The 22,482-nt window shown below is 30.1% G+C and overlaps 1 protein-coding gene across 8 annotated transcripts in view; it reads left to right on the top strand.

The window, feature by feature from the left end:
• LOC114131383 (RNA-binding protein Musashi homolog Rbp6) overlaps positions 1–22,482 on the top strand; it is a 368,433-nt gene that overhangs the window by 1,348 nt on the left and 344,603 nt on the right. The gene's annotated exons all lie outside the window — the stretch shown is intronic.

Raw genomic sequence — 22,482 nt, 5'->3', positions numbered from 1 at the left:
GACCTCCCCGACGAATCACTCCCCCCCCGCCGGTCACACACCGCACAACGGTATCCGAAGGGGTAACTGCACCGCTGCCGTTGCTACCGCGGTGGTCGTCGGCGGGTTTTCCGATTTCTTTGGAAATCCGTTTAAATACGTATACGCCGCGGCGTGCGCCACCGACCCGCCACCTATCCATGACCACCCTCCCCGCCACGCAACCCCAGGGTCCCCCTATCCACGCCCACACCCGACGCTTCACGGCCGACAACCGCCACCGTTTACCCCGTTCCACGGGTGGAGTGCAGGTGTAGACGACGGTGGCTCGCGTCTGTGTGAGGGTATTGCACCGAGCCGCTGACGTCGCCGAGACAGTGTGTATACATGTGTTATATTGTTGTCGTTACTCGACGATGTGTACTACATATAATTAATGCAATATTACTTTTTTCTGGGGGTTTTTATGTTATCCTTTTGGCGTTGGTGGAACACAATGGCAACGAAAAATAAATAATAATAAACGAAAAAAAAACTGAGCCCCGTCCAACTTTCCGCGTGTCGGGGAGGGGGTGTATCGATTTGCGGTCCGGTCGAAAGTGCACGAGTCGTCTCGCACATAATTTAGAAATATAAAATAAAAACCAACGAAAACTATACGATGACCGTGACCCGTGCAGTATCACACACGCGTCCACACGCACGTTGCTTGTAATAATGAGCCTAATGACGAAATGTATATTATGTACAATATAATATGTATATAATAGGTACTTAAAATGCATTATTTGCATTGCAGAATGTGTCTTAGGTGTGATGAACATAATATAATACCGTTTGAAAAATAGCACGAGAAAATGAATGATAATATAAGATCTGTTGATGCAATAAAACCGAACAAAAAATATTGATGGGCATGCGTTTTTATTTTCTTCGCATTTCCTGCATGTGATATTATGTTCCCAATACCCGAAGGCGTTTCGTTGGTTTTCCTTTTTATGGCGGACAAATGGAGGAAAACTTAGATAATAATATTTCGATGTATAATTAACGAGTGTTACAGAAAATATAATAAAACACATTTCACGCTTTTTTTAAACATCGAAAATAATAACCAAAGTTATAGGAGTACAATAAATAACTGTTATTGAAATTCATAGTTGTCATCTCATATTAATTATTAGTGCTCTTACGAACGGCGTCATAGTTTCGTATAAGACATTTTAATGAACGTTTCTTCGCCGATCTAAACCATACATACTAAACGTCTATAATATAACAATCAAGTCGGAAAAAGTTTATCGAAGTACGATTCATATTGAATCCAAACACCGCGACGTTTTTAATTACGGTAGTTATTTGTTTTTGTTTATTACTGCCGCCTTTTACACAACCGGGAAAACAACAACATGTAATGATATATAATATTATATTATATTGTTACGATGTGTTGTATATTATATATTGTTAGTACGTGAAAGTCAATTCTGGTACGATTTATTTTTCTGGGTATAGAACTAGCCGTGTTTGAAATAGATTTCTCAGCGCGTACAGTGCATTATAATATATATTATATTGGCCTTTACAAAATAAATATCAAAGCAATATTTGTATTATTAGCTAGTGTAGGGAATAAACGGGCGCACGAGGGGCTTTTTTTGTATATAAGGAGGGAAATATCCAAAATGTGCATTATATTTTTTTGTATGTTTTTCATTAACAATTTAAAAATACAGCCAATTGTAATGCTGCCAACGGTAATGAACCGTTTATTCGGAATTTCAAAAAAAAAAGCCTGAAAAATGAAGGGATATTCGTTTACTCCACGACAAATGTCGTCGTTGTCGTACAAGGGCAAAAGAGCTGTGTACATATATTAGGTACTTATAAGTATTTATAAGTATATATAAGTATTTAAACTTAATATCGTTATACATAATGACAAACGGACAGTGTCTAACCCTTATAAAAAAAATCTTTTTGTAACTTTCGAAGCTCTGATATGAATATTATAACATGTATAAGTAAGTTAAGTCGATATATCGTTGACTACTGTCCTATCAGACTGCTTTTATATTAAAGACTAGGGAGAAAATGTCCACCTTGTCCTTCTAAATACAGCCGCTGAATGCCACTGTCTGGCACTCGAAGCCGAACTCGCAATAACGTGAATACAGGAAACGGTCTAATTGGACAAACGAGATGAAGTTCCTTCCGGTTTGTAACAATACGCACGCAGTATGACACAAACGTATACTGTCAGTTATATTTTAATATAATGCAAAGCTATATGCGTAGAGGATGGTTCTACGTCAGCACCATAAAATACACTTGTATTATAAGTATTGGAAAAATAGACGATATTAAAACACATAATATTTTATATTTAGGCATGTTCGCTCGTGTTCGATTCACCGTGAAATCGGCTGCAAACGACAACCTTGTTCTGGACTCGTCGGCCGCATACAGTGCAGTAGAGAGGGTCGTAAATATGTATTTCAACGTGTTTTTTCAAGCAAGGGTTCATTGTTAGACAATCCGTTTTATCAATAGCCGTGTATCTCCAATCATAACATATTATATACCTAGTATAATAATACTCGTGACGAATTATTTTAGGTACCTATATATAAAACTATGAAGGTGCTAATTTAATAAAATCAGAAATCGCAAAATTCACAGAATGTGATTTGTTTTCAATTCATCAAAAACTAATGAAGACATGTCAGAAAACTCGTGGATTGTGTGTCCATACGTATAAGTGTTCCCCGTGGAATTGCGTCACAAAATAATAATTAAAACCTAAAATTTTAAATATGGAAAGAAACAACGTCTAATCGAACATTTTCAGATAAAATGCTAAGGAATGTAAAAAAAAAAAAAATGAGAAAAAAAGAACGATAGATCATCTCGAGTTACTCGGCTAAACTAACTCAAAATTTATATCACGTCAAACGATTGGAGTATGATAAAAACACATTTCTCCTCTGAAGTTCCTGACGGATTTATTAGTAGATTTAAAATAATGAAATTCAATAAAAATAAAAAGTTAAAACTTACCGAATTTATTAAAATACTTTCTGGATATTGAAACTTTAACGTTGTAGGTATTACTTTTATGTTCCTATGATGAATATGGCACATGGCTGTACTCCTGTACTCATCTACACATTAATATTAATATTACATATTGTAAAACAAGAAGTGAGTTGATAAGTATGAATAATAAATTATGTATATATATATATATATATATTATAGTTGTTATTTTGTACGTTTTTTTAAATATTTTTATTGATTAATTGACTCTTTGAGTCTTTCATTGATTGAAAAATACATTGTTATCATTAGGACGTTAATGCTATTAAGATAAATATTCATCATTATAACTTTTAACCCGTAGAATAGGTATAGTATATTATGTTGTTTTCTAGTCATTTTTCTATTAAAAACAAAACCTAAACTAGTTAGAGTTAAGATTATTGGGATTATAAATTTATTTCATTTTTCAATTAGATAAAAAAAACACAACGTTTAATTAAGTTAAGGAAAAATGTAATACGTATATCTATACGTTTTTACTTTTTGAAATTATTTAGATTATAAACAACACACTTATCTCTATACACTATAATGTTTTTACAATAATTAAATTATATATTGTACTTACATAATATTTTACAGTGTCTGTTTATCTGACCATTCATAGATATATGCAAACTATATATTTAATTAAATTAATATTACTTTTTAGTTTTTTTACAATATTTTTGATTATGAATTGTGGTGTAAGTAATAATTATCAAATGTTTTTGTTACTTACTTAAAAGTTTTTGTGCAATTTTTATTTATAAAACTAGTTAATTTCAATATTAATATTGCACAATTTAATTGATTATTTTATGCTTATCAATTTAATTAAAAAGTTATAATTACATTTCTTCAGAGCTTTAAAAAGTAATTTATTAATTAAATATTTATATTCGTGGTTTTGTTATTTATGATTACAAATTATTAAATACATTTGAATGATCATAATTATAACAATAAAAAAAAATATTAAAAGTTAAAACACATTCATCAATAAAATCTTGAAATTGAAATTAATGTTAACTGGGAATAACATATATAGTATAATATATATATATCATATCTACATCGTTAAATCGATTACGGTCCAGATTAGGTAAATGAGAATGAAATAACGGTCGGCGACACATTTCTGAATAATGTTCTTACAGATATTAATTAAACGGATCTTTAATCTTTAAATCGAGTGATATGGCAGCGATTTTTCTAACACTATATGATAATAATATACGAAATCACAGCAAGGAGAAAAAGCATGCACAGACCTTCCCGTTCAAAAATTCGTTATCGTACTTCATAATAATATATTATAGGCATTAGTTTTACGTGCCGACACACTATTGTGAGTCCGTTTCGAACTTATGGATTTTTTATTGTTAATCGAATTATTGGCCCTGTCGAAAGCAGTATACGAGTGATATAATCATTAGTATTATGTAGGTGCACATAATAAAACAGTTGTCTGACGGTTTTATACATTAAAATAAATACGTATTATTCAAGTACATAGTATATATATTTATAATATTATGTACCTATTTAAAATTGTAGAATAAACATACAATATTATATATATATTGATATGGATATGGCAATAATAAAGTCATGGACTGGTTTGTCGTCACAACTTTTTGACGATATAATGTAATATGTATTAAACATGCCATAATAATATTTTCGTATCAGCAACAAACGTCGTAAGCTATCGTCGATTTTTATACGAAGGTACGTATGCGCAAACGAACTCGAACGATAATCATCGTTGTGTCATGATTTGTACACACCTACTTACTGCAACTACAACTGTATATAATATAATATTATGTTTTATAACGTTATTAGGTATCTATATCTAATGTACTTGAGAAATCCTACGATTTTTAATCAACTTGCCGCACTACACATACTGACACACACGTTACATATAATAGTATAGATATTTTTAACTTAAATATATACGTATGCACTATGTATAAACGCCGTCTAAACCTCTAATGACGGCGTGTATATAAATGGTGCACAACCCGGTGACCTTCTGCGATTAATAATAATGTATAGTCTAGGCAAGTAGGTACCTAGGTGCATACGTCGCTATGTTATCCTAGGACCGATTTACAGATGCATTTATTAAACAGCGGTAAAGGTAGGATGGGTTGAGGTGGAATTTGTATGCAATTTTTTCCGTACGGTCACTATAATAATACAACTGTGGCAATATAATAATATATTACTTTATCATTTTGAATGGTAACTATTTATTGAAATATTTGAAATACTGCTGCCACGTCGCATAAAAATTTTGTTGAATAACAAGAATCACATACAATTGTACACGGTACTGTATCATGTAATATTTTCTAGTTATGACCGGGTAACAGAGAGTAAAAAATTAAAAAATATATATAATAGACATGAAAAACCGGTGTAAGCCACCTAATATTCCGAATGTGTATCATTATCGTGTGTATATACTATACACGCGATTTTGATGGGTGTACGTTGTACGGTGACAACGGATACACTTATAGGCCTGCTGTGTGGGGAAGTGCAGTAGAGGAAATATCATACAACGAGCACGAACTTAAACACGAATATTCACAACTACTAATTATGATAAATAAAAATAATTTACGGAGGAGAGTGGAGGTAGAATCAAACGAAAACCTGAAAAACTGCCGATACTAATTAAACATCAATTGTGTCTGGAGCTTAATCCGTAACGGGCAGTCGCTCGCTGTACTTATCGTAAATAATAATAATATAATAGGAATTACATTGCCAGTTGTTACCTATATACCTACATATTATATTATTTCGTTTTCGATATGATCGATAATGTTTTTCGTTATAATTTCAATAAAAAACATAATATTATTTTTCAAGTAGTAACTGTTTGCAGCCTGTTTTTTGCGAAGATGTATGACGGGAAATGAAAAATATTTAAAAATGCAGTGACGTTCGAAACGAAACCTTTTCTTCCAATTATTTATTATTGTTTTAAACTGAAAAACAAGAGATCACAATAAATTGAAGTAATATAATATTATGTAACTTCTTGTTCTGCCGTATCGAATGTCTTAAGTCGACTTGATTTTTAAACGTTAATGTCGTTTATATTTTTTGTCTTCCAAGTTCAATTAATTTAATCGAAGCACTCCCTTTTAATTGTTTACATAATATTTAATATGCATCAAAACATATTTTTCGACGGGACGAGCGTAATACTCCAAATTTGGTGGTTTAGACTCAAATTAAACATGACGTTTTGAGGGTATTAAATCCCCATAGGAAAGACGGCCACGCGAGGGTAAACTGCTGTTGAAAATCTTGAGAGCCCTAATTCCTTCGAAGGGTTTGCAGGCCGACTAATTTTAAGCTGTCTTTATAATATCGGCTTCATTTCTCTGTATATTTAACGTCATTTATAATATTATTGTGGTTTCTTATTTGATATGAAGCGGGAGCGCAACTACCGACTTGTGTTGTTTTAATAAAAAAAATACTCGTGGGTTAACACTTATAATTAAATCTGTGACAACGAAAATCGATCATGTGACATCGTTCTAAGGGTGAAATGAAAATATTATGTTTATCGGACAGAAATTATTAAAACCTTGTAAAAAAGTTATAGCAAACAAACAAATCTGCATGAACTACGATGATGGAGATGAATATTTTTATAATTTGATTAATAAAAAAGAAAAAAGGAACGATTGTCGCTGTGTCTTGTCATATACTTGCCAGCCCCTTCCGTCCTGTTGCAGACGGGAACTCCGATTCCAAGAGACAAGAAGTTCTAGAAGTGCTTGACAAGTTTGTTAACCCAAGTACTTTATAAACTTTGACAAAATTACATCTTAAAGATTCGTATACTCACGCGCCATCAACATCTATCATGCTTATTATATTGAACTTGTAAACTATACTCGAAGGGACTCCCTGGTCGACTTTGAAGTGAAAATACAGAAATTTTATTTGAATAAAAAAAAAAATGAAAAATAGTAAGATCACATACAACATAATATATTATTATATAATACTATAAAACCTGGTTTCTATAAAAAAAAATATATATATTTTATAAAATTGTATGCACTTACTATGTACGCATTTTTCCGTAACAATAGTAGGAGCACAGAGTATTAATGTTTAGAGAATATTAAATATATTTTTATACGGCATATTTAGTATTTTACTTAGAAGAAAATATTATGTTGTTAACCAAGGCATACAAATTTTAATTTAAGCTAATTTCTTAGTCGTTTTATTTAATTTTTATTTATTCTTCAAGAAAATAACGAACATATTGAAATATGATGACCTTTTACTCCCTTCTAAAATTTCATATATAGAAGCTAGGAACAATTTTAAACGGAATTTTTAATCAATTTTTGATAACATTGACATAAAAATTTCGAGTCAAGTGAAAGTTTCAAATTTTAAACGTGAACACTGAACACTGAATAAACATATTAAGTAGGTATTCAATACTATTCACAAATTTAAAGTAAATAAACAAAAATATGGTAATAAAAATAATGCGAAATGATATATCGTGAGCAATACACACATAAAATGATTTTACTTTCCTTCTAATATACGTTCCTTTATGGTGTATAGTGTATACCATCATCTGATGATCTGATATGATTTTATATACTACGGTTTGTACTTATAAAATATGATTCGCTGAAACGCACTTAGGACTCTAACCAATATTTAGACGTTTGCATATTATTATAATAAATTACTTTTTAAACAACAATAATAATCATACATCATAATCTTTTACTGATCAACACTAATATAATAAAATATTATGTCAAGTTTAAGAAGAATATGTAAATAGTGTTATCGGTGATTCAGATTGAATTTAAATGAATATAGACTAGCAAACTTGACTGTTGCAATATATTTTAAATGAGAACAATTACATTTATACTTTAAATTTCTATAATAAATTATCACATAATTCGATATATATATACAATATACATAGGTCTGTATATAAAAAATATAATGATTATGATACAAAGTAAAAACATACCACATTATTTATTAGTATGTTATATGCATAGTAGTTACTAGTTACGTCCCATTATGTAATATTTATGCAATTTAAGACCAATGGAATCTCAAGTGTTCAGATATAACATATTTTATAATTTAATAGAATTATTTTGGAAGAATATTGTATTATTGTAGGTAGCTAAGGTACCCGTTCCCATTTGTGATGACGCGCGTTCGTTATATTATTATCATTATTGTTTAATGGTACGCGTTGGCGAAACAACAGCAGAGTAATAGGTAGTTACAACTTTAATTAAAGTAACGGAAATACTGTTTCCATTAAAATATTATCATAGCCTAAAAGTGAAATGTTTGCGTCTTATTGAAAACTTTTTTTTACATTTTTTTCTCCTCCAACAAAATCGTATATTTTCGCCGTTTTTGCGAACTCATTAAATTTTTTCTTCACTTGGTAATTTATTTCCTCAGATTTTGCTTTTCGTTTTGCATTTTCTATTTCCTTATAATAAATAATATCATAACATAATCTCAGTATACATTGTATACATCGCAGTTCAGTAAATTTAAAAAAAACTCATCGACAACTTTCGACAACCTTGTGACGATATAACGTTTTTCTTTTATAATGAAAACCAACTTTTTTAGTATAAATTATTAATCAGATGTTTTTTTTTTTAATTGTAATATATCTAAATTAAAATTCGAACGAGTAGTATCTAAGTAATTAATATTTTGCGGATTGCATAAAGATATTAGGGATAATAATCTTCAAAAATAGTTTTGCAAAATTATAAAATAGAGGTAGGTAGTATTATTGAATCTAGTATTTATTTTACTCCGATATGTTAACATGTTATAAAATGTTGATGGATTGATATTAATTACCTAAGCTTTCAAATCTTTCAAAACCTTTATAGTGAACCATTTTATCCATAATAGGTACACAAAACTAATAAATTCAAAAATTACTCGTTCAAATTTTACTTTATATAGAATATTTTTAAAAGAGTTGATCTGATTAATAAATTACAGAGGAAAAATAATGATTTTTATTTGAAAAAAAAGTTGGTATCGACATAGTGCACTTTGGAAATGGTATAAAAAAAAATCTATGAAATATTTGAAAGTAAAGCCCTTAAGTATATTTAAAAGTTCCAAAAATCAGAGTTTGAATAAATTTATTACCTATTAAATGAAAATACGTGGTTGAGCATACTAGATGAATCACTCTGTATACATGAATTCACTTTCTTCTCGAGGTCCGGAAAAAAATTATAAACAACACTTTTGAAAGAGAAAGAGAGAGAGAGAGAGAGAAAGAGAGAGAGAACGAGAGAGATAGAAAAAAAAATCAATACTTTAGACAGACACCGTTAAATTCCGTAAAAATGTCATTTATTTTACGGCGAAGAGGCGTAAATAGAGCATTATACATCGATTTTTAATACCGTAATGATCATATTATAATACATATATATTTGACTGTGAATCAAAGCTAACCTACGAAAAAAACAAAGAATTTAAAAAATAAGCACCCAAACCTAATGATAATCCTTGATGAGTAGGCTGTGATAAGGTATATGTAAGAATTATACTATAAGTATACAATATGGTTTAATACACGGGTAGCGCGCATTGTAGACATTCTTGTCACATTTTTTTTCGAACAATAACATTACAAAATATTAAAATGTCTTATTTATCTAACCTTGGGGCGTGCATATACTCGTAAGTATATCGTGTTATTTTATGGGTACGCAATAGTTATAGGTACTGTACATAATAATATATAATAATATATAAAATATTAATACCGTTATAAACATTACGCTAAGCATATTGCAGTGATAGCCAAATAACAGTAACTTAATATATTGTACTACTGCAAATAATTTCAAATGATCCTTATTATAGTTGATAAGTTTGAAGAACAAAAAAATTAATAAAACAACCCAACACGATTGAATAATCACGGAGACGAAAACAAAAATAAATCATAATATATACTCACAATCGATAATAGTTATTGAATTTGATTTTTTTTTTTTGTAGATATATATGTACCTACACCTATTATTACGTCTCAAAAACCACCTTTTTAATATACTTTTACATATTATTATATACCACTGCAGTGTATAATGATAATAATCGTATGTAAATCGTAATATGTAATGATAATAATAATAATAATAATATTATTAATTATTATTATAAAATTTCTGTGACTAAATTGTCTCGTTGATTTTAGTCAATGGTTGCATACTAAACAGTATTATAGTTTTCTTGTTTCGGTAGTCGGTACCAGATTTAAAAACGATATTAAATTATATTATAAAATCACAATAATAATTTACAGAATTCACAACACACTTATTAACATTTTCAAAATAAAAACTTTAATTCGAAAATACCTACGTGCAGCATATTAGTGAATTTATTTTCAGTGCTAATCAATTATGATGTATATAAATTTAGTTCTTGACGATCAGCCGTGATGAATAGCATTACGGAATACGGTACACGTAAAAGTGTAAGACCTAATCATAAATAAGTCGTCAATGATTATCGCCTACGTAACTCGTGCAGACGAGAATGAACTACCTAGTTAACTACTTCTCTCACATTCAACACCTTGAGTGCTATCGGTGAGATGTCACTCGGAAGTGTAATAGCTACCTATATACGATTTATATAATACATTTCTGTATAATACATAGTGTATAATATTATATGTATTAAAATGGAACGCTATTCCTGTATAAAACATTTAGGGTGGGATATAGCACGACAGCGCGTTCCTTTCAAGATTTTTTTTTTATCGTCGTTATCGTTCCTTATTTTATTTTTACTTTAAAATTTTACCAACTCATTTCGTAGCTACCTAAATAATAAATTTTAACGTTAATTAAATATTGTAACATAATAATATGTATGAGCATAAATAACTATTCGTAACAATAATTGTTATCTATTCTAATTCAGATATGGACTTATGGGACATATCAATATTATTACCTATATAAATAAATATGATGATACTTTTACGCATTAATAATAATAATACAATTTAAGAACAATAGAATTTTTATGATTCATATGAGAGAATTAATAGATTAATTCCGATATCTGGGCAAGTTAACCTGTTTAAGTCGACAATGTTTGGGAGGTATAGATAAATGATAATATTTTACACGTGTGCTCCATTTACTTTGATTGATTATTGCACTCGAATTTTGTTGAAAATATTTTAATTGCATTTTGTAAAGCAAGAATTGGAAAGTCTTTGGCGATACCGTGATTTTAATAAACCAGAGGGTAAATTATTCTTAAGATAAAAATATATAAAACACTTTTATTTTATTAGTAAGTCTTTGACCTGCCAGGTGTTAGGTTAAGTATAAAGTATGAGTGACAGGACGTATAAACTGTAATAAAGTAGAGTAGTGAAGATTTTCAATATAATTTAGTGTGCAAGCTACAGAAGGGATACAATATTTTGTGCCTTTGGTAAACTTTTTGAAATTTATTAGTTGTGGGAGGAATTCCAAATAAGTTTTCGATCTAGCTAGATCCTAAATTAATACATAGATATTTAATTTTTATTGAAAATATATATAATACTATTTTTTCATCTACAAAGAGTGAAGCAGTATTTAAAAGACGTAAAAGTGTGGATAACACTGCGCATATTTAAAAGGTTAAAAACCGTATGGCATTTTGTTGCTTAGCTGTTCATACATTTTTCGAGGTTTGATAGATACAATACTTTTACAGTATACCTAGTATACGATTTGAGTTTTAAATAATTGAAAGTTCTGATAGATACATTATCAAACATTCAAACATATTCAATAATAATGATGCTGATTTCTAATACATTCTCGAATCTTTAATTTTAATTTTAAGTTTTTAACATGGATTGTGAGAGTTCCTCATGTTATTTCATTAATTCAATAATGTTATCTGTCTTGATGATATTATTTTCGTGAAAAATTGAATCTGATAAAACGTCGCATATACTGTATTAGAATATATTTTATAATAATACGATGAGCAAGGCTGTCACAGGGTTCGCTTTAGTTGATTTAAAAAAACCGTCGATGCATATTATAATATAATATCACGCATATCGGTTCAGGAAATGTCGTAAAATATAATAATATTTATGTCAAAAAATATATTAATAACAAAAATAATATATATGTACTACACAACTATACAAGGTACGTTTATAAAAAAACCATGACGATCGTTTGTGATTTTTACGATTAACGAAATGTTATATTATTATCATTGTTATTAGCATTGTGCGACTTCTCGGAACTTACGTAGGTAAAAAATAGTAATATATCACTCATGCTTAAACGTTCAAAAAAAATTTTTTTTACAACATACAATACATTATAAATTATAATACAGTATATACTTCATGTTTGTATAATATGGATTTATTTTTCCAACGACAGCTTAACGTAAAGTATATTATGTTTAGGTTTTTATTTTTTTATTCTCGTGACAATTGCTAGTAAAAACTTTACCAGTATTTTCTTACTAACAACCCGTTCATAATAATATCACTAACTTAATTAAATATTATTGATAAATTATTATTTTATTTTTACCAGCTAAAAACCTTCATGTTAATTAACGATTTTTACATTTTATATTACATATATATATATAATATAAATGTATGTATTAAATATGTACTAAATAGTATGCAACTAGGTATACATGAAAACTGTTGGTAAAGCGGGAAAAAGAGCGAAATTCCGAGAAAAAAAATTCAGAGCAACACGATATTCTTACATATACCTATAATATAGGTGTCTACCAGCTACGACATGTTATCGACACGTGCGAGATTTTGTTTTGTTTCTTACACAATTATATTATCGAAACCCCTGGCACAATCGTTAAAAGTTTCTCGATTATGTTGTTAGAATACAATATTAATATTTTTTATGCTAAAACGGTACTTCGAACGATTATTTAAAATGTATGTACAAAGTTTCTTGCCATACTTGTCTTCGTGTATTACACATACCGCTAGTCTCATGTTATATTATGCGCATAAAACTTTTTTAGCCGTTTACTATAATAGCTTAAACTCTATAAATGTTCATAACTATATTTATAATATTTTTATAATATCTATATCTACTTGCTTACTGAAAAAAAGTAATATTCACAGACTATAATAATGTTTTTTTTCAAATATTTACATAATCATAATCAAATCTATATTGACGTCGACAAAATTGTAAATATATGCGAAAACAAAAATGTTATTTTATTTTGAGTTTAGGTAGAACAAAAAAAAAAAAAATATTTAATTTATTTTTAAAACTATTTTTTGGGATCTCTAAGTGACTCTAACAGAATAGAAATTTTCTCTAACCAAAATACAAAAATGTTAAATAGAAGAAAAGTTATTGACCAAGACAAACTATATGTACACCACACATCAAAACATATATTAATCAATTATTCAAGACGATATTACTAAAGCATGTGTAATTCATAGAACTCATAGCTTTAGTTCCGGAATTCAGTGTATCGAGCACATTTAGTATCAGGTTATTGCTAACCGCGATTTGCATCTACATTATAATATCGTGTGCACGTTGAAGTAGAATACGCGCTTTTGATGCCTTAGGTATACGCGTATAATATAATATCGTTTGCGGCGCACAAGAAAGGATTTTAAAAGTTTTTTTTTGCAAGCCAAGCCACTTATACCTTGCAACTACACTTTCATTGTTATTTCAATATTATACTATATAAATTGACGATGTCAGTGAGACGCTCATCATCGCCGCCGGTTAATGATTATGATATCACAATATTAAGTGTGTGGGTACTCTACTGTCTCTACTGTATTACACAGCATGCATAGCAGAATATATTATTATAATAAAATGTTCTGGTGAGGTACTCAACTCACGGCTGTGCATTATATTACATCCACCATACTAAGGAGTATGCGTCGGAAAACCCGTCAACCGAGTATATACCTACTTTGAAATAAAGATAGAAAGATAAAAAAAACTAACGTTCTAGCGGGATGTTTTTTTTACGTAAGAACCGTGGTATAACCACTCTTACCTGTTTGTAATGTATACATAATAATAATAATAATAATAATAATAATATGTACTTAAGATTCTGGGAAAGCGCGAATAACGTGTACGTTTATGTAAGTACATAAATTCTCGCGCTTCGATCTCCACGGCGACTAGGATGACTCGCGCTGCGTAGCATGATCATTGAACACAATGTTTGCTCAAAAGTATAATAAACATCATGCGACAACGCTTAGTGCAGTAATATGGGTGAATAATATGATGATAATTTTATGGATATACGGTGCGCGTCATTCCTTTACCGCACATTTGCAGTTATCCTATTGTCTGTGACATTTCTGTAGTAATTTGTATAAAGTTATATACTTTGAGTTTTACTCATGTGTTTTAATGAACTTTATTTTTTGCTTCAAAGTTTATTATAGTATAAAATTTCATAAATTTATCTGTGACTGACGACTGTACTAAAGAGTATAGAACATTTAGATTTTTCTTTATTAATGTTTATAGGGTTGTTATAGTTTTTTCACCACGACATTATAAATACTTACTGTTTAACTATAATATGTAGTAATTATTTATTTTTACATACCTACCTAATGTATTCGTATGATCAATTAAATTATTAATATTGTTTAGCTTACATAAACCATATATTCAATTGAATTATAGAAGAAAATTAAAAAAAAAAAATACATGTATGAAGAGAGTGTTCTTTCAATTAAAATGATTTAAGCAATGTGCACCTGGTAATGTAATAAACTTACATGCCTGACACGACGTTAAACAGAACCGCTGAGACGAGAGGGGAAGCTAGTTAATTTTATCTATGTATAAAAAAAAAAAAAAAACTTAAACGCTTAAATAAAATGAACGAGACCATGAACTTGGTTCATTTTTTATACTTATACGAATCAGTTCACATTAATTATAATTAAATGTACTTGCCTATATAAAGGTCTGTACTTATACTATTATATTATTATTGTACCTATAGATAATTCCGTCGCGTCACAATATTTTTAGCGATTTTCGGTGCTGGGAATACGAAACACGACGTACATATTGCTATTTGTCATAATATATGTGTCCCGACGACACGCGAGACCATTATTCTTTAGACGAGCTATATTCGGAACGGTGCCTGTCCGCTGCAATCGCGGCACCCGGTGAGATTAATGTGTGGAGTACGCGGCGGCAGTGCACGCGCGTAGAGAATCGCGTATTATAATAATATATATAACAGACGCGTTGATGAAGCGGCGTGTAATGGTCGGTTGCGGGGAAATAAATCGGCCGCGAAGTTATGCTGCGGTGCATTTATACCTATATACATTATATTGTAACATGTAACAAGTGTGGTAGTCAAAGGCTCTTCGGCACCGAAGATCTGTGCGAGTATTCTATTAATGTTGTATATTATACGAGTTTTATTTTCGTCATTATTAGTAAATATAGTTCGTCCGACGACGGTCCAGACGCGTTATTATAATGTACGCTCGTAAATAAATATTTTAATCATTTGCACGTAAATTATTATACCTATACTAAATAAGTAGATACACTTAGGTACTTACGTTTATTTGATGAGACGTGTGATGTGTGATATAAATTTCACGAGTCTTGTATGATGGTCGATGTATATAAGTCGGATTTCTACTTATATAGGTGTACAATCATAGAGCGTTGTCCAAGTGTGTCCAAATTTCAAAACTGTACCTTTTTAATTGCCTCTTTGCACCGCAGTCTTATTTCTGATATTTTAACGATTTCTCCATTTAAATAAACATCAATGTCACTAACTATTAAAATTCAAACAATATATATTTAATAATAATTTGGTATAAATAAACAATAAAATATCAATTATTAAATATTAAATATCTTTATAAATATCATTATTATCATTATACAATTAAAATATTGGCTATGCATTTATGCAATATAAAAATAATTTTTAGTTTAGATCTCACTCGTATCAATATCCAGGTATCATTTTATAATAAAGATCTCTCAATATAAAGGAGTCCACCTCCAAGTTGCAGTTACACTGAGTAATATATTTTACGAATTACTTATATATTTTTTGGTTTTTGATTTTGAATTTTTTTGTTGAAAAAATAGTACCCACTGCGATTAATTATTATAGATCGTTAAACTTTGATTCATAAGTTTACTAAAATGAATAATAGTAATGCGCGAAAAACGCAGTACGATTAATAATAACGTTGGTGGAAACCGCTCGAAAACCGATAATATATAAAGTATAATAATAATAATATACCCTCGAAAGTCCGGCGGAACTCAGTCACATAATATACGCGTTTTTGCAGTATGTATACCAATTCGGAAGTGTATATTTCTTTTTAATGCCGCCGCCATTGAATGTAATCATGACGTGTGTGTGTGTGTAGGACGAATATATAATAATATATATAAAATAGTCGGTTTAAGCTGTCCGGTCGCGAATCTAATGGACGTCGTGAGCACGAAAACGAGCCAATACGTCCCATAAAAGTGAAAAATGTACCGCCGATGATATTCACAAAACAGCTAAGCCCTCCGACGAACGTACGGAAAAAAGCGAAAAAAAACAGTATACGCGTCGGAACGAAACTACAGATCGTTATTGCGGCAGCGACGTTCGGGATTTCTCTGTTTTCCACAGCAAACGAATGTTTATTATAATAATATGTGACGTAAACGGCGCTGTGCGAGATTGATAGAAAATATAATAATATGATAAATATATCTATATAGTTATAACGATAATAGCGTAGGTCCCTCGATCGAAACGCAGTCGCTCGCTTAATATTTTTTTTATCGTTCGACGATCGTCTCCAGATTCCAGAATACACGCTTACGCGGTGCGTTATGTACACTGTACACAGAGTTTAGGTTTATATATATATACACGAGCATGTGTGTGTATAAATAAACAATATAAACGTTTTACAGGACGTTTGGAAAGCGATTATAAAACGTACGAAACGGATTTTTACCGACGACGACGTTCTCCGCGCATATACTGTCTGAGTGCAGTACTTAAATATAATATATAATAACGTGCCTAATATAATATTACCTTGCATAACATTATGTGCTCTGCATTCAGCCGCGATAGAATACCGATGATAAAATACGTATTTCGCGACGTCGAGGCTGTACGACGTCCGAAGAACTTACAATAATATAATAATATAAAGACAAAAAAAAAAAATCGTTTTAGTCATATTTTACCTAACCTATGATATTATACGTATAATAATATCGTGTATTATACGCGCAATAATAGAACACGTCCTGCAGCCGCCGTGTACAGGGTGGCCTTTTGCGGTGTTTTCCCACTTTTCCCGGCGTCGGCCCAGCGCCGAAAAGAGGGAAAAATTCGGTTGCCCACCCTGTACGGATATAATATTTTGTATAATATTATACCGGGCGCACTATGTATAATAAAATATGTGTGTGCAATACGCGCCCGCGTGTTAGTGCGCGTAATACGATGCGAACACGGTCTGCTGCAGGGCTGGTACCGGGCTCTTTTTATGGCCGTACTTTGTTTTATTATTTTCGTTATATTCGTACCGTGTGCCAGTATAGGTAGGTAGGTAGGTACGTATATATAATATAATATTATATCATTGTATGCGACTTATTGTATTCTGTGTACGCGACTGCTACTTTTCGTGCGCACAAACGAAAAAACAATAAAGGGCCATACCTGTGTATTGCATATATTGTAAAATAAATAATGGACAATATGTAGTGTTATTACCTATATGTAGGTGCTTTCCGGTGCTCGCAGCTGCAACGATGACTGCCGCCGTATTGAATTCGTCATGAATTAAAAAATTGGTGGCTTAGACTTTTCATCCCTCTGTATATTATATTATGTTTGTCTCGAAACAACGCGCCGTTCTCTGAAATAATAATAATTTTACACCCATTTATATTGTGTTTTCTTTGACTTATGTAAACGCATACCGTGGTAAATCTGCGTTAAGTTGAACCAATTTTGTGTTGTTAGGTTTAATATCAGAGTAAAGGTGGGTTTCCACTACACATGTATTAGTGTACGTGCATAAAAATACTTTTATGTGATTGGTCGGAACGTATAAACTTTCTGGTATACAAAAAGCTTACCGTGTATACCAACCAATCACAGAAAATAATTTTCTATGCACGTACACGTACACGTATGTAGTGTAGGAAACCCATCTTAATGATTGAAATAACGGCAACAACCTAACCTTATCTGTGTTCACTTTTTAGTTTATAAAGATGTTTTAATTTTCAAGCTTGAAAATTATGTGTTATATCGACATATCGTCGGTCTAACTCGAAATTATTATAACTCCAAAAGTGTAATTTTGGGATTACCTATTTTATTTTCTTATATATATTAATTTTATACATTTTTAAAATTATTATCATTCCAATCGGTTACTTATTTTTCCATGAAATCAGCTGTTAAAGTTCTGAAGAAATTAGGTTTTAATAAAATATTTTAAATTAATGAAACGTTTTGTACCTCTCCTGAAAAGTTGTCATTTTGGAATTGCGAGTTAGATCGACGATATGAATTTTACGTTTGTAAGTTGGAGAGAACACACATACAGGTATGGGATTTTAATATTATTGTAAATACACGTAGATATTATTTTATATTTTTATCTAATGAGATCTTTTTTTTATTTATCATTATTATTTTCGTTTCATCAATTTTTAAAAAAAAAAAAAATCATAAATTTAGAGTTTGTACACTAAACAACAGTAAAATAACATAACATAAATATAACATAAATAGGAAAATACTTTGACCAGCAATATTGTAGTACTTATATTATAATATATAGGCTATATTGTATACCTACTTACAGGTCATAGCATGGATATTATATAAACATAAACTTACAACTATAGCTGTGTCTCTCGATTATTGCGAATGTATTTTTCACTCATCACAACGTTCAAAATAAGTTTTTGTTACGTAAATATATTGTCATTTAGTCGGAAGTCTCATCCTATAAACAAATATTTACCCGTTTCTGATAGGGGGTCGGAATAACATGTAAGGTATCGGGAATGAACACCGTCTGGCGTTCGCGTACGCTGATGAGCTTATCTTCCTGCATACTGTTGCAGTATAGTTATGTCGGGTCCAGAATTTTATTTGTAGATATATTATATTCGTGCACGCAAATAGGCGTACTTACCGTTCAGTATGTAACGCTCGAGAAATTGTTTGAATACCGGTCCGATTTCGTTGTGCGATAATATACATTATACACGAATCGCTTTGGCATCCACTCTAGACGTACACATTTATGTAGCAGGTACGGTCGGTTTAATGTTTGGGATTTAAAAAAAAAAAAATGTCATTAAAATCAACCGCATTATCGAGTGCGTTGCCGTTGTTGAGCGATTTCTACAACGATAAACGATAGTAAAATCGTTTGTTTTCTATATTTACATTATATACACACTTAACTATATATTATACAGCGAGTATTTTGGTCTGTCATATGTAATAATATTATGTTATAATAACAATCGCACTGTGACCAAACACACAAATCGCAAACCTCACCGTGACGGCAAGACTCGGAATCGAGTAATGCATTTTATATTATATTTTTATAGCGATTTTCTGGTTTAGCTTCTATTTACTAATAAATAATTATACTATTATACTCAAGCTATTTACCCAACGTGTCGTATTAATGACGATACATAATCAATACGTATTTTATGAATAATTATAAAATAAAATAGTTAGTATAAATAGAAATATTCGATTAAATTCCATTTGAATTTCGAATTTCATAGGTATTATAATATTATTAAAATAATTCGCAAATTTTAGTAACACTTTGCCTGGCTGATCATAACTGATTAAATAACGAGTCTACTATCTTAGATTACTTAGATTATGTTACACATTTTTGGATCTATAAAAAACAATTACAAAAAATGTTTTTATTCTTGAGTTGTTTGTGATTTATTCACTTGTACAACTACACAAGTATTAGCGTGCTTTATACATGCGTACTAGTTGACAATCCAGGAAATCTGCAGGACTAATACCAATAATACCTAATAACAAAATTCTCTGCCAAAAGACTCTCCAATTGAATCGATCGATAAATTTATTGGTGCTTTTTTGACCAAGAATCGTTTTATTATAACGCGGATACATGAATTTTTTAATAATATATAATTTTCAATGACGGGCATTATATTAATTATTATTATGGTATACATCTCGTTATCTAAATTAAACGAGTGTAGAAAAAACGTATTTGTATTTTGTATACTATTATAATTGAATTAATTAAAGTATCTATAAATCGATCTATAAACCACTTAGTTATTATGCTGTTAAAGTAATAAAAATAATAGTAAAATAATAATTTTATTAATTGGCACCAAGGATTAAATAGAACGTAAACGGAACGGTAGTGCTTTATGCTGGGAATAAAATTGTAATTTTTACCGTAGTTAAGAGTGCGTTATACCACCTGCACATGATGATATCTCCGTTTTGCTATAATACGTAACATGCGATTTTAATGTTCGAAATTATTATGTTTTGCCATGTTATTTTTAATATTAAAGCATATTGACCAATTACCATATTACAAGATAAAAATATTATTTATGGCACTTAATAGGTTTTTTTATACTTAAATTTTAAAACAAATTACGAACATTTAAAAATTGTAAATTTTAATTTTTATAAATTTCTAATGTAATTTAAAAAAATTAATAATTTGTTTCAAATAACATCCATTATGAATATTATGATATAATATAGCAGCTGCAAACAAACGCGTGTACACGCAAGAAACACAATAATTATAAGTTACAACTCTTTAACGCTTCCATATAATAATAATAATAATATGTGGTTATTGTTCGACAACAATCATTATTGTAGTGCTGTCGAAATCGTCGTTGTATTAATTAGTAATAAATAATAAGTTATAACAGTCTGTGTCGTTAGCAAAATACGACCAGTTTTACAGTTGTATTATATTCGCTACTTCAAAGTGTTTTCCAATTAACATTTCTTAGGAACCATATTATTATAATGTTATTATAACATAAAATATATCGTTACAATTACTAACAATTTATAATATCGTTTTGATTTCTATAGGATTCGATGTATTGTTTTGTTATAACACATTAAATTATATAGTTTTGCATCTACATATACATAGCGCACGCGTTATATAATAATTGCTTTTTCACACAAAACATGTCTGATTAAATGTGTGAGGTACACCTAACTTGTTATACTTCAATATAATATATAATTTATGTTAATCGGAAAAAAAACATGCAGTCTAAAATTTCATAAAAATCAGCTTACAACCGAGCTCGGTGTAGATAAATGTGCACATTTTTTTTGTAAAACAATCTTTCATATTATTTAATCTAACCTAGTTAGTAATTAATATTCGTGCTCAATAATTATAATTCATATCGGTAGTTTAATTGATTTTTGACTAATTGTATTCGTCTACTTCCGGTTAAAGGATTACGAAGATTATATAAATAGATAAATTTAGTTTATTTTACTTTTCAAAATGTGTTAACGTACAATCTACCACTATTATAAACATAATTTATTACTATTTTACCGATAGTATTATTATTTTATAGAATCTCGAATGCTTTATAAATGCGTATTATAGTCCAAATTAAAATTCAACATTAAAACCTGCGAGTAAATGAGAGATGACCCATGTCCATGTTTCTATTTAAATTATGTCATTTTTCTCTGTCACGCACTATGATTTTATCATTATTTACAGTGGAAATACCAAAAGTTAGATCTATAAGTAGGCGATTGATTACGGACAGAGGGTGGTTCTGAGTAACTTTATACAACAGCCGTCTCTTGTCTATCCATTTGATATGGCAACCGATAAATTAAATGATGGACAACGGCGTTATACATTTCAGAGGATGGTCGGAAACTACACCTCCACACCAATGTGACACGTGTATATAAATTTTGTCACTGCAGTGAATCAGGAATAAATCATTGGAGGTAACACAATAAGTGATGTAGGGCAACTTCAGCGTATTCGTATATCAACAACCCGAGTACGGCTGGCACATGCAAATTATTTATAAAAACGATGTTGTTGTTTTAAATATGAATAATACAACCTCGTTGAGGCCCGATACCGAAACTGCATTGAACAGTAGAGTTCACAATATTATTATGATGACACTAACTCGACTATCTGCCGTAAAAATAAGTTGACGTCTCGAAACT

The sequence above is a fragment of the Aphis gossypii genome, chromosome 1 (genome assembly GCF_020184175.1).
Source record: "Aphis gossypii isolate Hap1 chromosome 1, ASM2018417v2, whole genome shotgun sequence".
In the NCBI taxonomy this organism is placed as follows: Eukaryota; Metazoa; Arthropoda; class Insecta; order Hemiptera; family Aphididae; genus Aphis; species Aphis gossypii.
Note: the sequence above shows the minus strand (reverse complement) of the source record. Positions and strands in the feature narration are given on the sequence as shown.